Genomic DNA, 22,886 nt, shown 5'->3' on the forward strand with positions numbered 1-22,886 from the left:
AATGGAGTAGGACTTGTGCATTTGGTCGTTTTCATAAAGTTGGTGACACTTTTGAACGGTTGGCCGGCCGTCTGGTGCATGGGACAGGAACGAGGGTTTCACATGACGCGCGCTATAACCATTGGAGTTGTGCCTCTCGCCGAGCAGTTCGTATACAGTAAAAACAGGAACGCCTCGAAGTCGCCACCACTGCAGTGTGTACCGCGTGCGCATGCTTGACGCATCGAAGCAGGGCGGACTGTCCTTTGCCTTTGCGAGAGGACACTGAAATCGACGCTGCAGTGTGGTGGCGCGCGCGTGCGCTTGGCGCCGCGGGGTCGGTTCTCGCTTGTCCCATGGAGGTGAGTTGGTTCGCATTGTTCTCCTTGTTCGCAAACATCCCTAGCGCGTTATCGCCGCGCCAAAAATGCCCGACCGCGGCGGCTGCGCAGGGCGGGCTCTTCTAAATGGGTTGCAGCTCGAGCGTTCTCCTCTGGGAAGAACGGAAAGCCGCGCGTGCGCCTCGGCTTGTTCGTCAAGTGGCGCGCGCAAGACGATGCTCGGTAAACAACGAGAGTGCGACGATTAGGGAAGAGAAGAACCATCGCTGCGTTCCCTCGCGTGTACACAAGGGGTCCGCAGTGTCGCGGTCACATACAGATGCGCTGCTCTCACGGAGCGAGCGCGCGTGGTCAGCGAAAGACGTTCCGCATATAAACGCAACCCCTCTCCCCCACCGCTTTTTCGTCTCTCCACGCTGGTAAAAACTGTGCAGTGTACTAAACGCTACGTGCACCTAGCGCCGACCGATCGGGATGGCCTGCTTTGTAGACGCCGTAAGTGTGCAACAGTGTTCCGCTATTGTCTGGCCACTTACGGAATTCAGCGTCCGCGCGTAATCGAGGCGCCGCCGGCCAGTGATTCTCGGGGCGAAAAGCGCCGTAATTCGAATTCCTCGGTTAGCTCTCGCGGGCAGCAGCGGCTCGGGCGATCGCTGCACAGTTCCACTGACTGGTACAGAGGGTCCTCGTCGCGGGTCGTTAGCGAGACTGGCTCTTGAAGCAGCCGCTGCCCTTGGCACCACTTTCGCGCTCCGAACTGGGCCGAGTAACCGACCCGCTTTGTCTCGCGTGTGCCTCGGCCGAATTCGCAGCGCGCTCGTCGTGTCCGTCCCGCCCTCCTCCGTGGCCGCCGCTGCGAGAGCGGCGTGGCCGTACACACGTGACGCGCCTGTGAAACAAAAAGCTCGCTCCCATCTTTGTGTTCTTTCCTCGAGCCCAGTCTGGCCACGATCCGTCTCTGGGCGCCGCTCGGCCGCCTTTTTCTTCAGCGCGCGATGGTCAGCCTCGGCGCGACCGGTCACTCTATGGGGTCGCCGCCACAGAGCCCACTCGGGGAGGACGGCTGCTCCCGTATCAGCAGCGGCGCGTCATTTGTACCAAGTAACCGAGACACACGTGTTGGTTAAAGGGCGACACGCTCTGCGAAACTTTGCATGACGAGGGACGGACGTCGGAGGATCTATAGAAAAGTGGTGGCGGACTCCGCTCATTTGCAAAGTTTTCCTGATGTCTGCTACTGGTGCACAGCTAGTGTTCGCTTTCGCTTGATTTTTCTTGCCGCCTTTGTTGGTTTGGCATGATCAATGAACGGTCAGCGGTCAGCCCTTCATAGAACGTTGACTTTAATCATCTCTGTCAACCCGCAACCATGTCAGCTGCTGCAACTGAATTCCCATATACAATGTATACATGCAGTCGCGAGCAAGAGGCTAATGGGGCTGCAAATTTTCTTCTTTTCTTTGCAGTCTACGTGCGCGAGTTCGACAATTATTGAAGCATTTCCACGTGCATTGCTATAAATCTTAAATTTGCCTGATGCCGTGGTCTCCGTGGCCATTGCTCGCGAATGTATTTACGTATACTCGCCACGTTATCTCTTCCGCAGCGGCGAAGGACACTGCCCTGTGGGCGCTCCGATATTGTTGAACCGCCGAATGCCTTCCCTCCTTTGTGTCCGTTTTTTTTTTATTCTTTTTTTTTTTAATTCTTCGCTCGTCCGCCTTTCTGGCTCCAGTGTCGGTCGCAATAAATTAGTCCAAGTTTCCGCGTTCCTTTTCCTATGGTAGGTCCCACTTGTTTCTTTTTTTCTTCCCTTGAAGGGGCAGCTCTTATGTTCGTCGATTCGGGTTTTGGAGGCGCCTACAAGCTTCTGAGGTATGTGGCTGAATAAATGAGAGGTGGACAGTGTTCACCGAAGGTACATTCGCGTTGCCCGATTGGCCGACCTCTATTTCCGGTACTCGTTCATGGCCTGCTGCTCCTGCAAGATCGGCGTGGTTGCGGCGCAAAAATCTACTCGACTGCGCTGAGCCGTTTCTTCGTTCGTTCAGCTCGCGAGAGTATAGCGCGGCGCGATGCAAGCGTGGCTTCCGCTGCGCCCTCCCTGCTGCTTCGTCTGTGCCGACGGCGTTCTCAATGTCTTCCTCACGGGTGCTCACGAAGTAACCAGAATATGACACGTTGCGCGGTCCTGTTGCGTTGAATTACCCGCCGGGGTTGCTTAGCACGAGGTCGCGGGATTGAATCCCGATAGCCGCATTTCGATGGGGGCAAAGTGCGAAAACGCCTGGGCATTGGATGCACGTTAGAGAACACCAGGGGGTCTAAATTAATCCGGACTCTCCCACTATGACATGCCTCATAATCAGATCGTCGTTTTGGCACGTAAAAGGCCCGATTGTTTTATTTATTTTTTTAGGGGGGGGGGGGGCGGCGGCGGCGGAAGGGTATCTCTCGTTGAATTTCAGGTCCGAGCTTTCTATGGGAGCCTAACTCGTTTTTCCACCGCTTATCATCGATATCATTTCAATTTTTTCGGTTTAGATTTATGGACACGTGAGGTGAACTAATTAGAAAGTGGGGCCTGCTGCTCATTGTTCTACATCATGTTTACGGAAATATTCAACGGTAAACTAGCAACAGATTACGTCTGCGTTAGCCATACAAGCACTTGATTGGAGGACGCAACAGAAACACCAGCAATTCCTGCCGCAGGGACACAGCTCCAGGGAGCTGCCTGCTTTACTCAATGATGGGGAGCTCGATCAAGGGGGGGGTCTTTTGAAATCGGGCAAGTTGGTCGTTGATTTTAATTAATTAACCACTGCACCTTCGCTTTCATGTGAAACTATATGCTATGGCTCTAAATTATAAGGGGTTAATGTGACACCTACGCTTTGCTTCAGTAATTCAGAATTGCAATGCCTAACCACATGTGGCCCCTCTTGCCATGCAGAATACTAAAATAGAGGGGGGGGGCGATGGGGAGAGAAGGGGGTCTTATTTCGTACCTCTTACATCGTCATGTTCTTTAATGCGCACGTGTGCTGCGCTCTTTGTTTTGCTCTAAAGGTTCTGAATGGCTGCACCGAGCTGCGCACCTTTTACGTTTCTTTCTTAGCAGCGCATTAATAACTCCGCTGCTTAGTTTAGTCACTCAGTTTCACGATGCTTTCTAATATTACTCGAACGGTTGCGTGCGTCTGGCCAGCGCCCTTGAATGTAAGTGGCCGAGATATTTCCTGCTCCAAAGGCTGCGCGCAGAGATTAGGGGGCGAGAAAAAGGAAGAAGAGGCAGCGCTTACGTAACGAGCTCGCATGTAACAAGCGCCCGTGCACGCTTGGCCTGTCATTCAAAACGTACCTTCTTGCTTTTGTTTTGAGCCCAGAACTTATACGGGCCGCACGGTGTGTTCGTGAAACGCCTGGGAGAAGAAGACCGGCAGAAAGAGATGAATTCCGTACGAGGAAAGAAGAAACGGGGCTCCGGCTGCCGCGGCCTTCTTCTTCTTTTTTTTTTTTTTTTTTCACTCCGTAAATAGGACGCATGTACTTACGTGCATAAAAACTGACGCACATGCAAGCACCAACAGAAGAGCAAATACAAGAGAGACCCAAACGTAACGGTCTCTTCGTCGAGTGCCCAACAAACTGTCCGGAGAGCGAAACAAGCCGTAGACTCTTTGTTTCCCCGCCTTCCTCGCAGGCTCGGTCGCCGTTGCTATCTCCGCACACACACACACACACTCTCTCTGCCTCGCACGAAATCTGTGCAGCGCTGTGGGCCCTACAGCCCCCGTCTTTCAGCCAATGAAGGGCCGAATGCTAATTTGGGATACAATCACGAGTAATGGCCGTAGGTCGGTCAAATGGCGCGATAAAGCACATTTGTCGGGGATAAACATCGAGGCATCGCCGTCAGTTTGTGTATCGGATTCCTTTAGTTTAAGAAATGGCTCCAATCGGCATCAGACGTGTCTTTTTTTTATGCCCAGCCTGCAAGATCGACTAAATTGATTTTTTTTCTTATTTTCTTTTTTCGAGAATAACTTGTGTGGTTTCTTCGCAGCGTCGTTTTTCTGTTGACCTGTGTTGAACTCACATGGCGTAATTCTTCACGAGGTTGCTTAATACTGTGCGCTAATCATTGTGCTGATTGTGTATATACATATGCGTGCTCTTCTTCGAGAAACCCTTCCCCCTATAGTTAAATGAAAGAATCGGTGTCGTGGCTTATCGACACCTGCTGCAAATGCGATTGCCGACTAACCAGGCTGCAGGAGGCTCCCCTGCCGCACCACCACTGCTTGGAATACCACAGGTGCCGCCACTCATGTCGCCGTTGCACCATCTGTGCGGAAACTGGTCGGCGCTAGTAGCGTAACCGAGCGCACTGCACCGTATTGGCGACAAGGCGTGCAGCAAGCGTGGAAGGAGCGAACGAAGGAAACAGGTCTGTCCTGCTCCAGTAACGAATAAGGCAACGCAGAGATGGATTTCTTTGGTCGTTTCGGGATGTTCTTCCCCCGGGTTCGGGCTTGTAGCGGCGTTGGTCGCCGCGCGAGGAATGCGAGACCATAGTCGGACTTGACCTCGAACGAGTGCCGTCAGCAGGCGTTGAACCCGCCGTTGGAGAAACGCCGTAAGGAAACGCCGATGTATTCGTGGCCATTCCGTGCTGCGTCGCGGATATGTGGCGCCGATCACAGTGAAACGGCGCTGATCCAGTTCCTTGCCCCACAGATCACGCGCGGTTTGCGAGACTACGCGTCGAGACCGTGACTCAATTTTTACTGCGCGTCTCGCTGGCACGGTCGTGCGAGTTGCGTTCTCCGCGAGCTCTGCTCGAGACGTGACGTGGTGCGTTTATTTCTTGCGTTTCTGGACCATTTCTCAGCCAGTGGCAGAATCGTTTCGTTGGTGAATGCGACTCGGGCAGAGCAGCGCAGGCTCCGTAAGTCCGGAGCTCCATTACAAGCGCCAAAATAGCTTGAAAGCATAAAATAAAAAAATAAGCTCACGTTCGCGTGACGTTGTAGGGGAGGGCGGTGTTTTATCGCTTTCGTATCTACCTTGTACTCGAATATGAAAGCGTATGGAAAGATAAACAGTTCCTAGTCGCGCTTTCTAACGCGATAGCGTTAGGGGCCCCGGGTCGCTGAAAATCCGGAGTCGGCGACCAGCGTCGGCGTGTGATGTCGGCTCGGTGGCGGAGAAAATCATCCCCAACCACCTTGACCGCGCAGGCCCTCCACGTCGTGCCAGGTTTTGGTGATCAAATATTGAATTTCTCATAGTGAAATCAGAAAAATGGTAAAGTACTACTTTACCTTCCGGGGTCGGATTCGCCGTGGGATTGTTTACCAATCGGCGTCGGATTGTAATTTGAATGTACGAGAAAACCTAATTCTGCAACGAGGAAACGCAAACACAAACCCCTTTTCCAGCATTTCTACCAGACCTACAGCCGCGAGTTCGGGTACTTGCGAAAATGATATGCAGATGGCGCTCGCATCCTAGGCAGGTCAAATTGGGACTTCGCCTGCTAATTCGTTTTGGACACGCGCGCGCGTCGGGGCAATAGCAAACAATTAATAAAATAATAAAAAGGCAGCTAGGGCCTTCACATTTTAATATAAGACCACTTATATTGACCCTGAAGAAAAACGTTTTTCCAGCAATGTATTTCTGTTTAAAAGTGAAGCCGACGTTAAAGGGATCGGTGTAAGCTTGGTCTTTGTAAGCTGACTTTTCCACGTTCAGTGTTGCAGTGAATGAAGCCTACTTGCTGTAAGCGAACGATGCGATGCGAACGGGTACCAATAACGCTATCGCGTTCTACTCTTAAAGGCGAAGCATAAGCGTCCTCCGATTTTTCATGTAAAACTGTGTGTCCGTTTTGTTTTTTCGTGTAGTGCTTTTTAAGCCATGGCGCGTTCTTAAAATCTACCTCGTGCTCAGGAATTGTCTGATGAACAACAGTGTGCGACTAAAGAGGAGCCTTTATGACATATTTCCTCGTGGATTTCTGTGATCCTCTTCTTCTCGTGTGAATAGCAATTTTCGCATCACGAGTTCTGCCGACTGCGTATTGACGACATTGTTGTGCAGAAGCAAAGTGATAAATATCGAGTAAGCGAAGTTCGGGTGTTATGCTGCTGACTCATACGCACTGCGAATCTGCTTGGATTTGGGAAGCTCCGCAGGCCCGTCAGATACCAGCAACGGACAATCTTGGGAAGAAAATGCTCCGCACTTCTGCGTAGAGAGTGCGAAATCCTGCCTGGCTCGCTTTTTCCCCCTCGTACAACATTACTGCTGCTACCACTGTCACATTACATAACGGCATTACATTGCATAATAATTACACGTTACATCATTTTCGATGGTTTTCTTCCACTTCTTCACTCGATCGTTCCTTTACCAGCAAGTGATCGAGCTTAGTTTTTCGACGAGCGGCCTCTGTATATTTCATTTGAATAACTGGCATGAGCCTGCACCTGATAAAATATGAACTATTTGGTCCCTAGGGCTTCTTCGTGCCCTTCTTTTCCGTTGCATCTGTGACGAGGAGTGTCCTAGCTGTCCTAGCTGAAGCCGACAAATATTTAAGATCGTAAAAATAAAAGGGAAGAAATATATTAGAACACGTATATCCCGCTGACCACGTAACAAAAAAAAAAAAAAAAAAAAAAAAGCAACGACTAACCAGATGCAACTGGTATATAGAGGACAAATACGACGCAGTGGCGCTGTGCTCACGTGATATTCCGTGTGTTCTTATAGCCGACCTTGAGCATCTGTGCGTGTTTTGCCGTCGAGTGAAACGACGCATCGCCTTTGCGTGCCATCTCGTGCTTGGTCCGGCGCGTGGACTCTGCGAGTTCGCTGAACATGAAAGGAAAAAAATACGTGACGCCGCGGCGGCTTGCGATGTACCCGGATGTCGACGGTCAGCGAGGCAGGCCACCGCGATTACTTGACTGCGCTTGCCGACCGCTCGTTCACTGCTGTGTGCGGGCACGGTTTCCATTCTTTGCGCGGCTGTTTTGGGCGGCGAGGGTTGCATTTGGAGATACCGTCTGGGGAGCCCGCTTTCAAAAGAGGGCGAACGATGCGGAGTAAGAAATTTGGAAGGAACCGCGGTCTCTCCTTTGTGCCCATTCACCGACCGGCAGGGTCTCGCAGCTCAATACTTGTTCGAGATATTTCGGTCTCACGAGAGCTGCGAGGCATTTCGTGAAACAGATACGTCTCGAAGAGCATGCCGATGGCGTTGGATTGCAAAGACGATGCACCTGCCGCCATGAAGCAAATGTGATTTGTAATTCATATTATAGGTCCTGTCGGCATTTGACGCAATTCGAGACGGACTCGCGCAATTTTTTGAACGGCGGTCAGTACTATTTACAGTTTTGGCGAAATCGACGTTAAAAATTAAATGCACGCACATTTTTTGGTCAGCTTTCAGTACAATACCGTGAGGTAGACGCATTTCAACGAAGACAGAAGGGAAAAGCGCCGGCATGCCTGGGCTAACGAACCCACGTCGTGAAGACAATTTTGGTGCCGAACCACTACTGCGTCCGTCATAGCGAGAATATCGGACACAAAACCTGAGCAATTCCCTAGTGTATATCACAACCGTTTATTTATTTATTTATTTATTTATTTATTTATTTATTTATTTATTTATTTATTTATTTATTTATTTATTTATTTATTTATTTATTTATTTATTTATTTATTTATTTATTTGAAATGGTGGAAACAGGCACAATATGTCGCCGGCTTCTCCACAACTATATAAATGGTAAGTGAATAGAGAGTGGTGAAGTGAAACATTTCAGCTACACGCAGCCAAACGCGGTGCATTCAATTTCAATGAAAAATAATAACGAAATGGAAAATAGATAATATAAAGTCTCACGCCTCTATAACGATATAGGGCAGATAGCAACGAATTGCTATCTGCACTGTGTATTGTGAACGCCTCTACAGCGAATGCCCCTACAACGAATTTGCCTGTACAGCGAAGGAATATAGGCCACCCCGAGGGCTAATTTGTTGCTTTACGAGGAAAACACGTAGCAACGTCGCCACTTTCCTTTGTAGCCACCACGGGCCGGTGCTGCTATAGGGAGCCCTCATATATACGCAAGAAGGCTCCCCATAGTCAGCGAACATAGGAAACGTCACAGTACGGGAGGGTCAGGCCACAACAGTGGCTACGGTACGTGAACGCAACCGACGTGCGTGATGATTTGCTCGGAATTGATGACCTCGGCACGGCCATAAAGGATGAAGCTTGCACAAGTGGTGCAGAATACATTTCTACAAAGCTCTTGCCTTGCGTCACAAATTGCGGCCGCTCATCTAAGAGAGCAGCGTCGGCTGCAGTCTCTTATTCCGTCCAACTAAGTCTGTAGAGTAAAATCAGTTCGCTAGATATCGTTCGAAGGCATTCTGAATAAATATTTTCTTTTGCGGAACATGCGTAGACTTCTCTGTAGAGAGCTGTACGGGGTGCCATCGTTACAACGAAGTCACCTGTATAACGAAGGATTTTAGAGGACCCGAGAACTTCGTTATAAGATCGTTTGATTACAGCTATGTGACATTCATCATACTCTGACGTGTGGACTATAGAAAACCGTATTCTAGTGTTCACAGACACTTCGAGTTGTGACTTGACACAAAAGAATAATAATAATTAAAAAAAAAGAATTCTCGCACAGCTTTGCAATAGCACATGAAAAGCATGCGATATCATCATCTATCGGAGAGCATAATCGTTCGCCTTTGGGTGGATACTATGCTTAGGAAAACACTAGATTTCTTGTAATATTATTTGAAGACACAGTGATTTAACCTGGGTAGGAGGAGCTGCAACACAGGGCGATCGCCCTTGGTATGACCTCCCCTCTTTTGGCCAGCGGATTCAGGATTCGTGACTAAACATTTCTTGTCAACCACGTAGGGTATTCGCCTCGAGTGCTGCTCCTGGGCGCGCTCTCGGTAATACTGTAGGAGCACCTAATAATACTGTAGCAGCACCTTTGATAAATTTTCGAAGAAGCACTGTAAAATGAGTCGATCATAGCCGGAACATTCACTTGCCACTAATATTTGTGATTTCGTTTATTTCCGAGGAGGATTGGAATTCGCCTACTGCCACTGTCTTCACGTGCAACGATTTTGATGCAAAAACGAATCATTACTTAGTATCAAAATCGTTTCAAGATACTTGTACTTCTGTATCGACGTATTCGCTATTGAAAACTAGAGTCGTACTGTAATTCCCTTGAACAGTTCTTCTTCGGGGAAAGCACTGGCTCTCAGTATGTCGAAATGGGGCCCGAGCTCCGTCGAAGAAGCCACGTATGACCGCGCAGCCACTTTCCGAGGCAGTGCCCCGCATGCAACGGTGACCCCCCTCTCCCACCGAGAGCAGCAGCCAATGGGCGCACTCTCTGCCACCGGGCGCGGGCGAGTGCGGACAACAGGTCTCCGCCAACCTGTTTTGCGCCGGTGCGAGCGCGTCGCTGTCCCCGGTCTGCACCGAGTGTGCGCGCCACCATCGTTGGCCGCTGACCGTTGTGCCGCCAGTGGGACGCCTGGCTTGGAATAACACCCTCCGAGAGGATGCATCGGTGACTGTGCCTTCTGGATTTGCGATTGACCAGAGACCCCGTGGGCGCAGGTGAGGCCGCTGCCGAGTCGTCTGCGCCGTGTACTCGACTCCGTGGTCGCGTTGTCGACGTTGTTGCGTTCTCACTCGTGTGGCTTGAATGAATAAGCGGCTGCGACTGGCGAGCGCTGCTCGATAACAGTGCTTGTTTCGGCGTCTTACTTCTGCTACTGTCAGGACTCGAAAGAAAAACCGACGGAAGAGCGCATCTTGCCGCGTTTTCTCTTTCCGCGCCTTCGGCTGAAATAACGCACGGCGTGCACAGCGTTTCCACGTGAAAGCCAAAGCGTGCGGGAAACGAGAGCTGCTATAGGGTTGTAGTTGTCCTGGATGTGGCATGCTGCTCACATTTAATCGCCAAACTCGGAACGTGTATAATGCACTGTATAACTGCCGCAGCGCTATCTCAGTTAATTTATCGCTGATCTCTGTTGCATGGCAAAGGGAGTGCCTGTTTTAGTCTACACCGCTCGAGCGATGCACTGCGAAGCTAAGAGCCGGTCTCTTTAAGAGTTGCCAACATCTGTAAGAACATCGTTGGCATAAGAATTGCCAACGCCTCAACCAAGGCGCTGCAATACATTTAATCAAAAGTCATATGCCTTTACTTCCCGCTCGGTTTGAGAAACTGCTTATAACCGATGGAAGCCGTATTCTGGAGAACCACGCATATAGTAAGTAGTCAGCACTGATACGTCGAACACCGCAGATGCTGGGACTCTCTTCGCCCTCAGACATTTTGCTTATCTTGTCCCTTAACAATAAACGTCATCGGTCTTGCGTACACTTCCTTTATTTAACGCTCTGTGCCCGCTACTTTCCTGTCGGGAACCCTGTGTCGTTCGGGACCATTAAGTGCCGGGAGCTCTGCGTTAGAGAAAAGACGTCCACACAAGGTAAATGGCGATTATTGTTGGCGGGCAAGATAAGCCCCGAAGGGTGCACATTTTTCTTGTGTTCCTTTGGTCTACAGTGCAGTCTGCACAGTGACGTCTGTACAATGAGCGCAAAAAAAAATGTATTTTTTTTTCTATAGTAAGCGGTACTTTTATATAAAGCGTGGTCTGCCACCTATACTTACGAGGTTAGCCTCAGGGACTTCGGGCACCGAAGTGAAGTCGATGTGAGCGGTAAACGTTTTATTTAGGTTATTCCTTCTGTCACCTTTGTTGAAGGTTAAATGCTGCATAAAGGAGGCGCCGAATTAGTACCTCAGGATCGTTTACTACTTCCTCTTCAAAGCGCTAATCTCGAAGCCGTCAGTTGAAACAGGGGTTCGGGTATATTCTGTACACGAGCAGCGGAACTGATTTTATCATAGCATATCTTTAAATGGACGTCTTCCATAATTCCTATCTGTAGTCTTTCTTTTTCTTTTTTTTTTTTCTTCACTGTGACTTCGGCGTTTTGGTCGAGCTTCTAGCGCTAAGACGGCGTTCAATAATAATAATAATAACAAAAAGAAAGTCGCATAAACGAGGAAGGATCGCGCGACATCTCGTGAGCTGATCTCTGCTTCTTAAAGAGATAATACTCGCGGATGCATTTGTTCCACGTCCCTGAAAACCAGAAGATTGCACGCGTAATGGAAAACGTCTAGAAGCGAGTTTACCGGTTCTCGAGTGATACAAGGCCAATGAATTCTAGGGCCATACTACGCGACACAATCTCGTCTCACGAGGGAAAAACACTGATGTGGGTTTAAAGAACGGCGGCATTCATCGAATGGTTTCGGCTCAGGTATAAATGACACTATAAAACTGCCTGCATACAGCATGGCACTCCGCAGATTGTATGACATTCGAAAATAAAATCGGCAAGATGGTCACATAACGCATTACTGGAATATTGAAGGACTGAGGAACATAACGTTCCAGAGCTACGCCTACAAGCTGTGAGCAATGCGTAGCGGAATTCCTGCCCCCAACGGTTCTCTAACGCTATAACGAATCTAGGACGCCACTATAGGTTGCTATTGACATTGTGTCTCCCTCTCTCCCTCCCGCTCTCTCTCTCTCTCTCTCCCTTTTTTTTTTTTTTTGCACAGGGATTTCTTAGGAATAAGGCTGCATACATGACTTACAATGGAATGTAGATTGCTTAACATCTTTATTTGTTTGAATGCGAGCGTTCCGGCCATATGTATACGAAAGGGGGATGGGCCTAAAAATTTAGGAATTTAGAGATTGCGAGCTATGTCGCTCACTTGTTCTCGAGAATCGTTTCTTGGATGTCGGGCCATGCGGAGCCACGGGCGAAGCTCCCGGTTCTGAATGTCGCTGGCGGCATACTGCGGGTTTCGGCTATTTGACCTCCAGTGCAGAACATGCGCCAGTTGGTGCGTACGTGATCGCTTATTTGAATATGCCCGGGGTGAAAAAAAAAAGCAAAAGTTACTTTGTCAGTTTATTACGACGACATCAATATGTTGACGCACTGCAACAAGAAATAGCATCTGTAAAATAGGGTCAGGTCTCGGGAAGCCTTTAACAATATTGTAGGCTTCCCATGAACTTGCTGTAGTGAAAAGCTAACGAGATTATTATTTTTATTGCGGTGAAGATGATCTCCATTGTCGGATGGTTTTCAGAAAGAAAAAAAAACATCTTTTTAGCAAGCTGTTTTCAATCTGCTGCCGAATGGAAAGATCTGTTAAATATTTTTGTACATCCTTTTCGTGGGGTTTCCGGAATCCGACAAACAAACGATCAAACACATGCGCTTCTCTGTATAGCAAGGTGGCGAGAACACTGACTGCCTCGTGTAAAGTCACCCCGCGGCGACCAACGAGGACAGGGAACGAGGCAAAGCAGCCGGCGGTGTATCGTGCGCCAGTCGTCCCAACGTGGGCCGCAGTGTCATCACGACGTCGTGATGAGGCGCCCCCTCCTCCGACACCCTTGGGGCTCGTCCCGCCTCGCCGCCGCTTTCCGACGACGCGAGCACGCCTCTCGTGCAGCGGCTGGCGTTGATTAAAGTGAAACGCGGCTAATTTTAGGCGACGCGCTTTGCAACGGCCAGGAAGTGGGCGCCGGCTTCGGATTATTAAGCTGGCCGCCGCCGTTCCTGCTTGGACAAAGCTCTCGCCGATCTCGTTTTCCGGTGCTTGTCCAAAGATTATTTTGTCCTTTTTCGAATAGCTCTGTTCGGTTTGCTCGGCCGCGGGTACGAGGTTCTCGCGCTTCGGTGAAACGAGAAAACAAGCAGAAACGCCGCCTCAGCGACGGAGCTGCTTCGAGCTCCATTGCTTCCGCGGGAGCTGTTTTACGAGGCAACATATGTGCGAGTGCGGAAGTTGTTGCGCAGCTTCTCTAGTTTCGAGGCGCTTTGTCGATGCGACGCCGGATTCGCCTTCGGGCTGTTGAGAGAACACGCTAATCAGGCGAAAGCCAAAGCTGGCTTTCGTAGTTATTCATTACTTTTTCGCTTTGTACGCTATTCTCGTTTGTATTTGGGGATAGTTTCCGTACCGAATGTGCGCCACATCTACGGGAGTCCAGAGAGCATAACTAAAGCTGATTATCGGCTCCGATATAAGACAATAGAAGAAGCAGAAATGTGTAGTAGCGGCAATAGTAACGGCGCCCACGACTGTGATGATCGCTCGTGCCAGGGTGTCTCGCGCAACCGCCGGCTGCTCCTTCGTGCAGGATGTGTGCCTCCTATATATAGAGAGAGATCCCTCGGCCAGTTGTCCCCTATAGCTTGACATGCACCTGCTTCCGGGCGCTGTGTATGGGGTTCCAGGCCCAGAAGGCCGCTTCTTTCCAGAGATCCTTGTAGCGTAAATCTACCGTCCTTGCGTGTCCCGCAAGAAACTCCGTGTTTGCGGGTTTCCCACGGGCTTCCACAAAGTGCGCATTTTGCCGTCCGGCTCTGCCTCCTTAATGAGGCTCGCGAATGTCCTGTGCGCTATTACGCAGTGGGTATGTGCAGCTTCGGAGCTCGAAAAACAATAAACGACGAGGACAGAGGAAAACACGAGGGCTATACAAATAGGCAAGTGGATATTTATCAACGTTTTCTTTCTTACTTCTTCACTCCGCACTGTCGCATGCGCTTATAATGCATGCATGTTTTCATTTGCCCCCTAAAGTTCTTGCGCAAACAAAGTACCTTCTTACTCTGGGTTCTCGAATACTGTCCCCACTTTGCCTTAGATTGTAAGGGCGTTTATATGCGCTTTTCATTCAAAATCGAGGCTGCGTGTTTGCGTATAATCATTCTTCCTTGTGAGGCCTTTATCATATATACGCTGAATTTGATGCAGCTTCTTGTCGATTGAGATGACGTTTATTGCGTTTGCGTAGGTAAAAAAATATATATATTCCAAAAAAAGCAATTCGCTAGTGGAGCTGGTGCTGGAGATAGCGACGTTTTTTTTTTTTTTTTTTTTCCCTAATGAAAGGTTGCACAGAACACGACCATCATGTACTAAAAGCGATAATCCGGCTGTCAGACCGCAGCACATGCGACATTCTTGCTGAAAGTGTGCATAAACTGTACAGAAGGACATTGCTCGAAGGCATTATATGTGGACTACAAATGTAAGCAAATGTGAACCTTTGTTCATTGTTATATTACACTATGTGTAGCACACACTAGCAAGGCCACCGACTGGGGACGAAGACACAAATTAACACGAAGAAGTTCAGTCTGTGTCTTCGTGCCCAGTCGGTGTTCATCTTGTCCTTGTTAGTGTGTGCTGTACATACGCAATATAACAGTGAATCCACATCAACTAGCCCAATTCATCGCTCTGCTAAGTGAACCTTTGTTTTGGAGCGGGTAAGAAGCGCTGCCCTCTCCCAGTCGCTCCTCAGCATTATAGTGTCGTGAAGTCGATACTTACCGTTTGCCTTGGCTTCTTCGATGAAAGGGTGGGGAAGGCGAGCATGGGATATTGTAGAGCTCTACGCTACGCCGAAAGAGGGGATCGTTCTCTGCGTCGTTTCTATACCCACGGCTTACCCGTATTGTCGAGATTAAAGGGAGCGCGCTGGTTGCCCCAAAGGTCTCAAGACCGCTGTGGCATGCACCAGTGCCCTCGCGCGCGCCCAGCGGGTCGGGGTGGTGCGTGCGCCCTTTGCGCGTTCGCAAGGCACGGTCTCGACAAAGGCGCAGCGGCATTCGCGAAGCGGGTGCCATCGCTCCACCGGAACTGGCAGCTGGTCGGTGCGCCTGTTCTGCCTCCCCGCTCCCCCAGCCGACGCGATCCTTCCACCTGTGGTTGCATTGGTGGGAACCTGACGGCCCCAACGGCTCTTTTTTACCTTTTCTCTTGAGGCCCTCTGCCGGGGCCATGCTTCACTGTGTTTGCTTGCAAGGCATCCGGACATCCGGACGCTGGAATCTCGCCGCCTCTCCAGTGCAGCAACGCACAGCACGAACCCGACTTTCTTCTTTTTCCCAGCGGCTGCACGTATATCGTTTTTCGTCATTTTCTCTTGCTGTAAAACGTCGCTGTAAAACAATTCGGTCTGCCCCCTCACCCTCTTCTTTGCTACCCGCTCCTCACCCCCGCACTTTTTAATGAGCGCGTTGCCATGACGGCGGACGCGGGGAGGGCGACTGGGTGCCTTTGTTTCCGTCGCGCTGCCGTGTACCTCGGCGTTGACACCGTCGCGCCCGTGAAAGCGTCCCACCGAGCAGCGGCTCGGAGATTGACAAGGTTGCCAAAGCCGATGAATATCGTTTGTGCCTTCGACTGACCAAATAAACCTTATTGACACATTTTAACGTGTCGCGGCACCTGTACGAATGGTCTTTATTCTTGAGGCTTGGTCTTCGTATACCTTCGGCACTTGGAATGAACGCGTGGGAAACCGTGGAATCCGGCGAAGCGATTTGTAATGTCACAGATGTAAGTTCTGTTTCTGGTAGCGTTGGTGGGCCTTTGTTGTGCACGCATGTGCACTGCATGACTTGCGATGGCACTAAGCACAGAGGCTTTCGTGTCGCCGTCCGCGCTTTTCCTCAGCATTGGTTGGCTTTTTCTTCGCCGAACGTCACATGTAGGTCAGAATGGCGTGCAGTGCGCAGTGTCCGAATTCCCTCCGCTAAATAGAGATGTGGCGCAGCGTGACTCCGTCAGGACAAAATAAAAACCTCATGTAGCGCAAATGTTAATTATGAAATGTATCGCCCGGAGAGTGTTACATTGTTTTTTTACCAAGTACCTAGCCTTGTTTTAAATGATTCACTACAGGTTATGGCCAGTGTCTTATTCGAAAATACTCTTAATCTGGTGACACTACTAAAAAAGCGGGCGAAGAGACGGAGAAAACTCGCGACCGAATTTAGGACTCGACCCCAGGTCGCCCCCGGCCTACTCGCTATTCTCTTGGTTTTCTAAATAACTTCACTACTCGTGGCTACGCCTGCTTACTCGCTTGCATCGCTTCGGGCTAGGAAACTAGCGTGACCCAATGGACCATACCATCCATCCATCGACGACGGCACGGAATATAGAGGCCATGCAGGTCGAGATGTTGGTGCATTGGTTAATTTATTTGATGGCATTGGAAATGGCATCTTTCGTCACCGGATTTCCCACATCATTTCATTGTCAAATTAGGAGAGAGAATTAGCGTCGATGCGCTTGGATGGATTAGCAATGCAGCGGTGGCGATAATGCACTTGTGCGCAGAAATGCACTGGTAAAGAACGACAAGCAAGTGAATAAAGCGATTATGTACACAAAATAACGGAACCAATCGCAAATGTAGGCATCAGAAAAAAAAATACCTGTCAATAATCAGATACATTGCCACTCCGTTACGAAACGTATTAAGGGTTCCAGCGCTTTGATTTACATTGGTGCATCCAATTGATAATCCAGGAACTTTGGCCGTTCCCGTATACCTTTTAAGGTTTGGGCTCAGTAGGCATGGTTTTATGTTACCTTAATGAAACCCGCTTAGCCCAATAAGGCCTAAATCGGCAATCGCACGGGGCTTAAAATTACCCGACACCTCGACCTGCATTCGCCTTTTAAAATGAAATCATCATCAAGGAAAAGACTGGGTGCGAAGCAAGAGCGTTGACACAAGCAACGAGTCTGGCTGCGTGCACCTGCTGGTTTCGCTGTTGTGGCTGGCTTCATCCTATATATAGTAGAAAGCGCGATCCTAGCAATACGAGCTGTTGAGCCGCTTTAGAAACCTTTCTCGGGAAGCTATAGCGTGGTGATTGCGAAGACGGCAGATAACAAACCGTGTTAAATTTTCTCTTTCTTCTTCTATAGGTTTGCTAAAAACTGAGAAGCACATTTCCTGCGTGCACGTTTTGTGTTACGCTATAGTGGTCATTCGTATGAAGCTCGTTGGACCCGAACGACGCGGCTGGTACGCTGAAGAAAACAAAGAGCGCGTTATTGTGCAGAAATTGCAAATAGCTCTTCGAAGCGGGACCCTGCCAACGCGCCCTGCAAGTGCAAACGAGGATGCGCGGTTGGTGATACACCCGCCCATGATGCCTCGTACGCATCGTCTCCGAAGAATGGGAGCTGGCCCGCAAGTGGGCCACCGTTTCGTGTTGTCCGCGCAAGCGGTCCGAAACGCAGTAATTCAGCCTTCTTGCCTGCATGAATTTCGCGGTCTATGAATGCGTGTTACGAGCGAGCGCACCACTCGGGACGCGTGTGCGCGCGCAGATTATTATGCGCGCCTCCGACGGGCTGCGTCGCCTCGTAGGATCGTCCCCGGCCGCTCCCTCCTTCGCGACTCGGCTTCTCGCTGACGCGTCTCTCGGCGCGGCACGGCCGCGTGTCGAATACGCTCGGATGCATGCAAACATAATTCTGCGTGGAACCAAAATTAAAAGACAGAAAGAAAGACCTTCGCAGATGTGTGCCAATCCGAGCAATTCATAATCAGACAGCGATTTCCCTTCGGAAGTCCTAGGAGTGTGCCCGAAATCTAGCTAGAAGAAAAAAAATCAGTAGGAACATTTTTTTTTCGCTCACCTACATCACCCAATGAAATCGCGCAGTATATTATGAAATTGCGTAATAACTGCTCAGCAGGAATTGACGGTATAAAGGCATAGGCAGCCAAATTAGTTTGCGATATTGTGACGCCGGTGCTTTCGCACATTTGCAGCCAAATTCTAACAGTAGGAATTCTTTTTCCTGACAAGCTGAATATGGTAGCACGATTATCTCTTGTGCACAAAGGAGGTGATCAAAATTATTTCGGGAACTATCGTCCCATCTCCGTTTTGAATGCTATCGCCAAGGTTGCTAAAAATGTTATAAATACGATTTTAGTTGCCTTCTTTGAGAAATTCAGTGCTATTGCATTAACCCAGCAATGCGGTTTACAAATGGAAAAATCAACTGAAATGGCATTAATTCGCGTGAAGTATGAAATAATTAATAACATAGAAAATAAATTTCGGAGTCTCGGATTGTTCTTGGACCTCAAGAATGCTTTTCATTCTGAAATAATTAGAAACCTTAAATCTGAAAGAAGTACTAAAGCGGTAAATAAGTTTATTACTTCTCGTATAATTTCACCTGAAATATTTCCTGGAAACCCATCATTATTGAGCGAACTCTAGTGTTTAGTAGTTTTTTTTTTTTTCTACGTTGATGCATATGCATATCTTTTTTTTTTCGACTACATATTGCGTATACGTTTTCACATTGCTATGCGTGCTTGCAGTTTTATCGGTTTTTGCTTGTGTATTTCTATACATTTCGTTCAAATGTGCAAGATTGCCATTTCTGTTTTGCTGCCACATCTTGTGTGCAACTGTAGTCTCAGGTGGGAGGGCCCCCCGTAAGGCGTTACTACCTTTGGTTCTCCCTTCCTAATTGTACCCTTGAAGAAATTCGTGAACTTGTGTTCAGGCCATAGTTTTGTGCTGGTGCGAGCTTGTGCCATAAGTAGTGCCTTAATAATAATAATAATAATAATAATAATAATAATAATAATAATAATAATAATAATAATAATAATAATAATAATAATAATAATGCTGGTGTTGGTGGTGGCGGCTATGACATTCACAGCTTGTGTAGATATGTATAGCCGCAGGCGCAATTAATCAACAGCTATTTAATTGCAGCGATGAATTAACCGAATAATGTGCGTAATTCCGCAAGGCTAGTTTCATACGATGGTTGGCTGTCTCCTCTTCCAGCGTTCTATACTGCGCAGTCAAGTGGATTGCTTTCTTTCTTTTTCGTATCGGGAGAAACACGCATCCAGCTTCGCGCAAGAGGAATGTGCGAGCGCTCACTCCAGTGGCCTGCTGCCGGCATCGTCGCCGTTCTCTCTTTTTCTTTTGTCGATGTTTCCGAACTGCATTACAACTGTCCCCGCGACTATCGAGCACAGGCGCTCACAGCGCGGAAACCCGTCACCTTACGCCGTGCATTGTAAGCCTGCAGTCACGTTCGTATCTAGGGCACAGTTACGGATTCACCGAATAAAAACGCCTGGCATCTGCGGTCCGCTGCTGTGAGGATAGTAGCCGGGGTTCTCATATGTATATGCGACACTCGCGATATGTTCAAGTTTGTTCGAAATGGCCAGAACACATAACTACGATTTATGGAGCTATACGCTCACTACTCACGACTCCAGTTTCGTGTAATTTTCTGGAACATCCATGCTAACAAGAAACAGTACTGTGTGTGCTAACTGCTTCGTTGATTAAGTTTCTTTCTTCGTAGTTTCTCTTCGAGACGAATACGATAAGCTAAATGTCGATAAGAAATGTCGTATGACGTATTAGCCTCTTCGAGACGAATACGTCATATGACATTTAGCTTATCTCTTGCGGTAGCCGAGAGAGCAGCTGTATTTCGGGGTTCCAAACACCAAATTAACCGTCCTGCTGTAGGAAAGGTGCGTGTACGTGCGCGAGTTCCGCGCGAAGTTTCAGACCCCGCAGCCAAGAATTCCAGCACAAGAATATGTACCCGCGTAAAAGCTGTACGTCCAAAAACACTGTATTCTAGGCATGCGCGCGCTATGTATGACCTCCACGTGCGGTTTCGCGCGGTGTATGCGTGCTGCCAGTTGATGAAATATCCCTGGAACCCTCGGCCAGGGAGCACTTCCTTGTGGCTGTAGGGCACAAGGAAATAGCTGCCCCCGAGCTGTAACAGTTATTGGTCGTGTGCAGAAGTAGTAGTAAGTGGTTCGTGGGAAAGGGAAAGGTTGGCGCTATCTTCTGCAGCCCTTGAGGGCGCACGGCTCAGCGCCGTCGTGCAGAAGACCGCGTGCGGCTTACGACTCTGTCTCCCTCGCTACAATGCGCTTAGATCGCCTTGTCGTCAGTGGACCGTGAATACGGAAATTAGTGCGATAATCATGGGCGAACCTTGTTTCGAGCGCTTCCGTTCTATAGGGTGTCCCAGCTGACGTTATAAGCCAAACTGGTTCAACGAAAAAAAAAAAAAAAAAAACGCTGTGCAAGATACAATCACCTTTTGACCATGGAGTGCTGTTGTTCTGCAGCGTCGAAATCTTTTGGTATACCGAAATAGCCGCTGCACAGCAAACATGAAATTAGGTCATGCCTCGAATGCTCTATACGGAATTGTTAAAGATAAGCGTTGCGTTGCATCATGGCAACGCTGTGACTGCGGTTTAACTCGTTGTTTTGGCACATCACAAAGAAAGTGAATATCACGGTACATGCTTCACCTCACGCCATCGAATTGAAGGCTCTAATTTCAATCCTCGGTGGGAACATGCGCCTCCGATCTCACAGCGTGCAGAACCTTTGAAAAGCGAGAGTAAAGCAACAGAGTATTACAACCACTGTCTCGAAGAGGGCGAGATACCCCAACAATGGAAAGCAGCCAAGGTGATCTTCATTCCCAAGCCGAATAAGCCAATTCACATTGATAACTTCCGTCCCATCTCTCTCACCTCATGCATAGGGAAGATCTTGGAGCACGTAATCCACCTACGCCTTTCCAAATACATCGAAGATCATCGCTTTTTCCCCTCGGAAATGACTGGATTTCGCAAGTCTCTTTCTTGCCAGGATGTCATGCTAAGGCTCAAACAAGATATCATTGAACCGAGCGACGCACGCGACACAAAAGCGTTGCTGGGCCTCGACCTCAAGGAAGCCTTCAATAATGTGTCCCACTTGGCCATTCTACGCGAACTTAACAGTATAAACTGCGGAGAGCGAATCTACCGTTATATATGGAGCTTCCTGACGAAGCGCACTGCAACGCTCCAATTAGGCAGCGAACAATCAGGTCAGATACGTTTAGGAAGCACTGGTACGCCACAAGGGGCAGTATTCTCCCCCCTCCTCTTCAATTTGGCTATGCGACCTTTAGCTTTCGCTCTAAAGAAGATTCCCGACCTCAGATTCTCACTGTACGCGGACGATATTACGCTGTGGATGACCGGAGGTTCGGACGGGCACATCCAAGACACCCTCCAAGCAGCCATTGACCAGATCGAACAAGTAGGTCACGACTTGAACCTTAGGTGCTCCCCCACCAAATCAGAGCTTCTCCTTCTGCCCCCCACGAGACGCTTCAGGACATCGCCCCCGAATATCGACCTCACAGTTGAAGGGCACTCCATACCCCAGGTAGACAGGATAAGGGTGCTAGGTCTTCACCTTCAAAGCAACCGAGCAAATCAGCGTACCTTGCAAGCACTACAAACAACAGTAGATAACACGCTACGCCTCATAGGAAGGATCTCCAATAAACACGGAGGGCTTCGAGAGAAGGAACTGATTCAGCTCATCCAAGCTTTTGTCCTAAGCAAAATCACCTTCGCACTACCATATCTCTCACTCTCTAGGAAGGAAGCGGACACTGTAAACTGCTTGATCCGCAAGATACACAAAGTCGCTCTTGGTGTTCCGATTAGAGCATCCACACAGAGGGTGATGGCCACAGCCACAATCAATACATTTGAAGAATTAACCGAAGCACATCTATCATCGCAATATCACAGACTCTCCACCACTGCAGCTGGGCGTGAGATCCTGAGACAACTTCACTACGCCCCACCACTCAACGAGAACAAGCGACATCAACTTCCTCCGAACATACACGGCCAATACCACATCCAACCTCTACCCAGAAACATGCATCCCGAATTTCACGTCGAACGCCGGAAACTTCGAGCCAAGGCGCTACAACGCAGCTATGGACAGGCAGAAGGAGTTTACTACGTGGACGCCGCAGCCTATAAAACTAAACATCGTTATGCTTTAGCGATCGTAGACAAGCAGGGCAACACTGTTCGTTCAGCATCAGTCAGGACCACCTAAGCGGGCGACGCAGAAGAGGCCGCCATTGCACTCGCATCGGGGCTACCTGATTGCGATGTCATCATCAGTGACTCGAAGACTGCTATCCGGAACTTCAGTAGCGGCTACATTACAAACCTCGCGCACTCTCTACTAGTCGCTCACCCGCCAAAAAACTACATCGCTCTCATCTAGACTCCAGCACATCAAGGACTACCAGGCAACGAAATGGCTCATGCCGCTGCTCGAGGATTCACGGACCGAGTGGACGGAAATGTGGGCCTTACCCCAGAAGCCAATGACTCCCAACAACAGACCAATAAAGACGCACTCATCACATTCCATGAAATTTCCACACATTACAAACACCAACGCCTAACGTATCCACCTCTCTCTGTGTCGAGCACGCGCCAGAGAGAAATATTGTGGCGCCAACTACAAACTAGCACTTTTCTTACCCCACGCACTTTGAACTTATTCTTTCCCGACACATACCCGACACCCAAGTGTCGCTTCTGCCCTGTCCAAACAGCAGATCTCTCCCATATAATGTGGAAATGCCCCATCAAATATCCCCCCCCGCAACCTCAAACCATTAATTAGTAGCGAGGAGCTGTGGGAGACTGCCC

At 49.1% G+C, this 22,886-nt stretch overlaps 1 protein-coding gene across 6 annotated transcripts in view; it reads left to right on the plus strand.

Annotated features, from left to right (window-relative positions):
- Positions 1–22,886, plus strand: part of LOC119432873 (uncharacterized) — a 539,288-nt gene that overhangs the window by 493,353 nt on the left and 23,049 nt on the right. Inside the window, exon 1 of one of the 6 annotated variants that reach the window (XM_037700025.2) lies at positions 9,868–10,023. The exons of the other annotated variants lie outside the window; for them this stretch is intronic. The gene's annotated coding sequence lies outside the window, so the exon portion shown is untranslated. Of the gene's footprint in view, positions 1–9,867; positions 10,024–22,886 lie in introns of those variants that run through there. 6 annotated transcript variants of the gene reach the window in all.

The sequence above is a fragment of the Dermacentor silvarum genome, chromosome 11 (genome assembly GCF_013339745.2).
Source record: "Dermacentor silvarum isolate Dsil-2018 chromosome 11, BIME_Dsil_1.4, whole genome shotgun sequence".
Lineage (NCBI taxonomy): Eukaryota > Metazoa > Arthropoda > Arachnida > Ixodida > Ixodidae > Dermacentor > Dermacentor silvarum.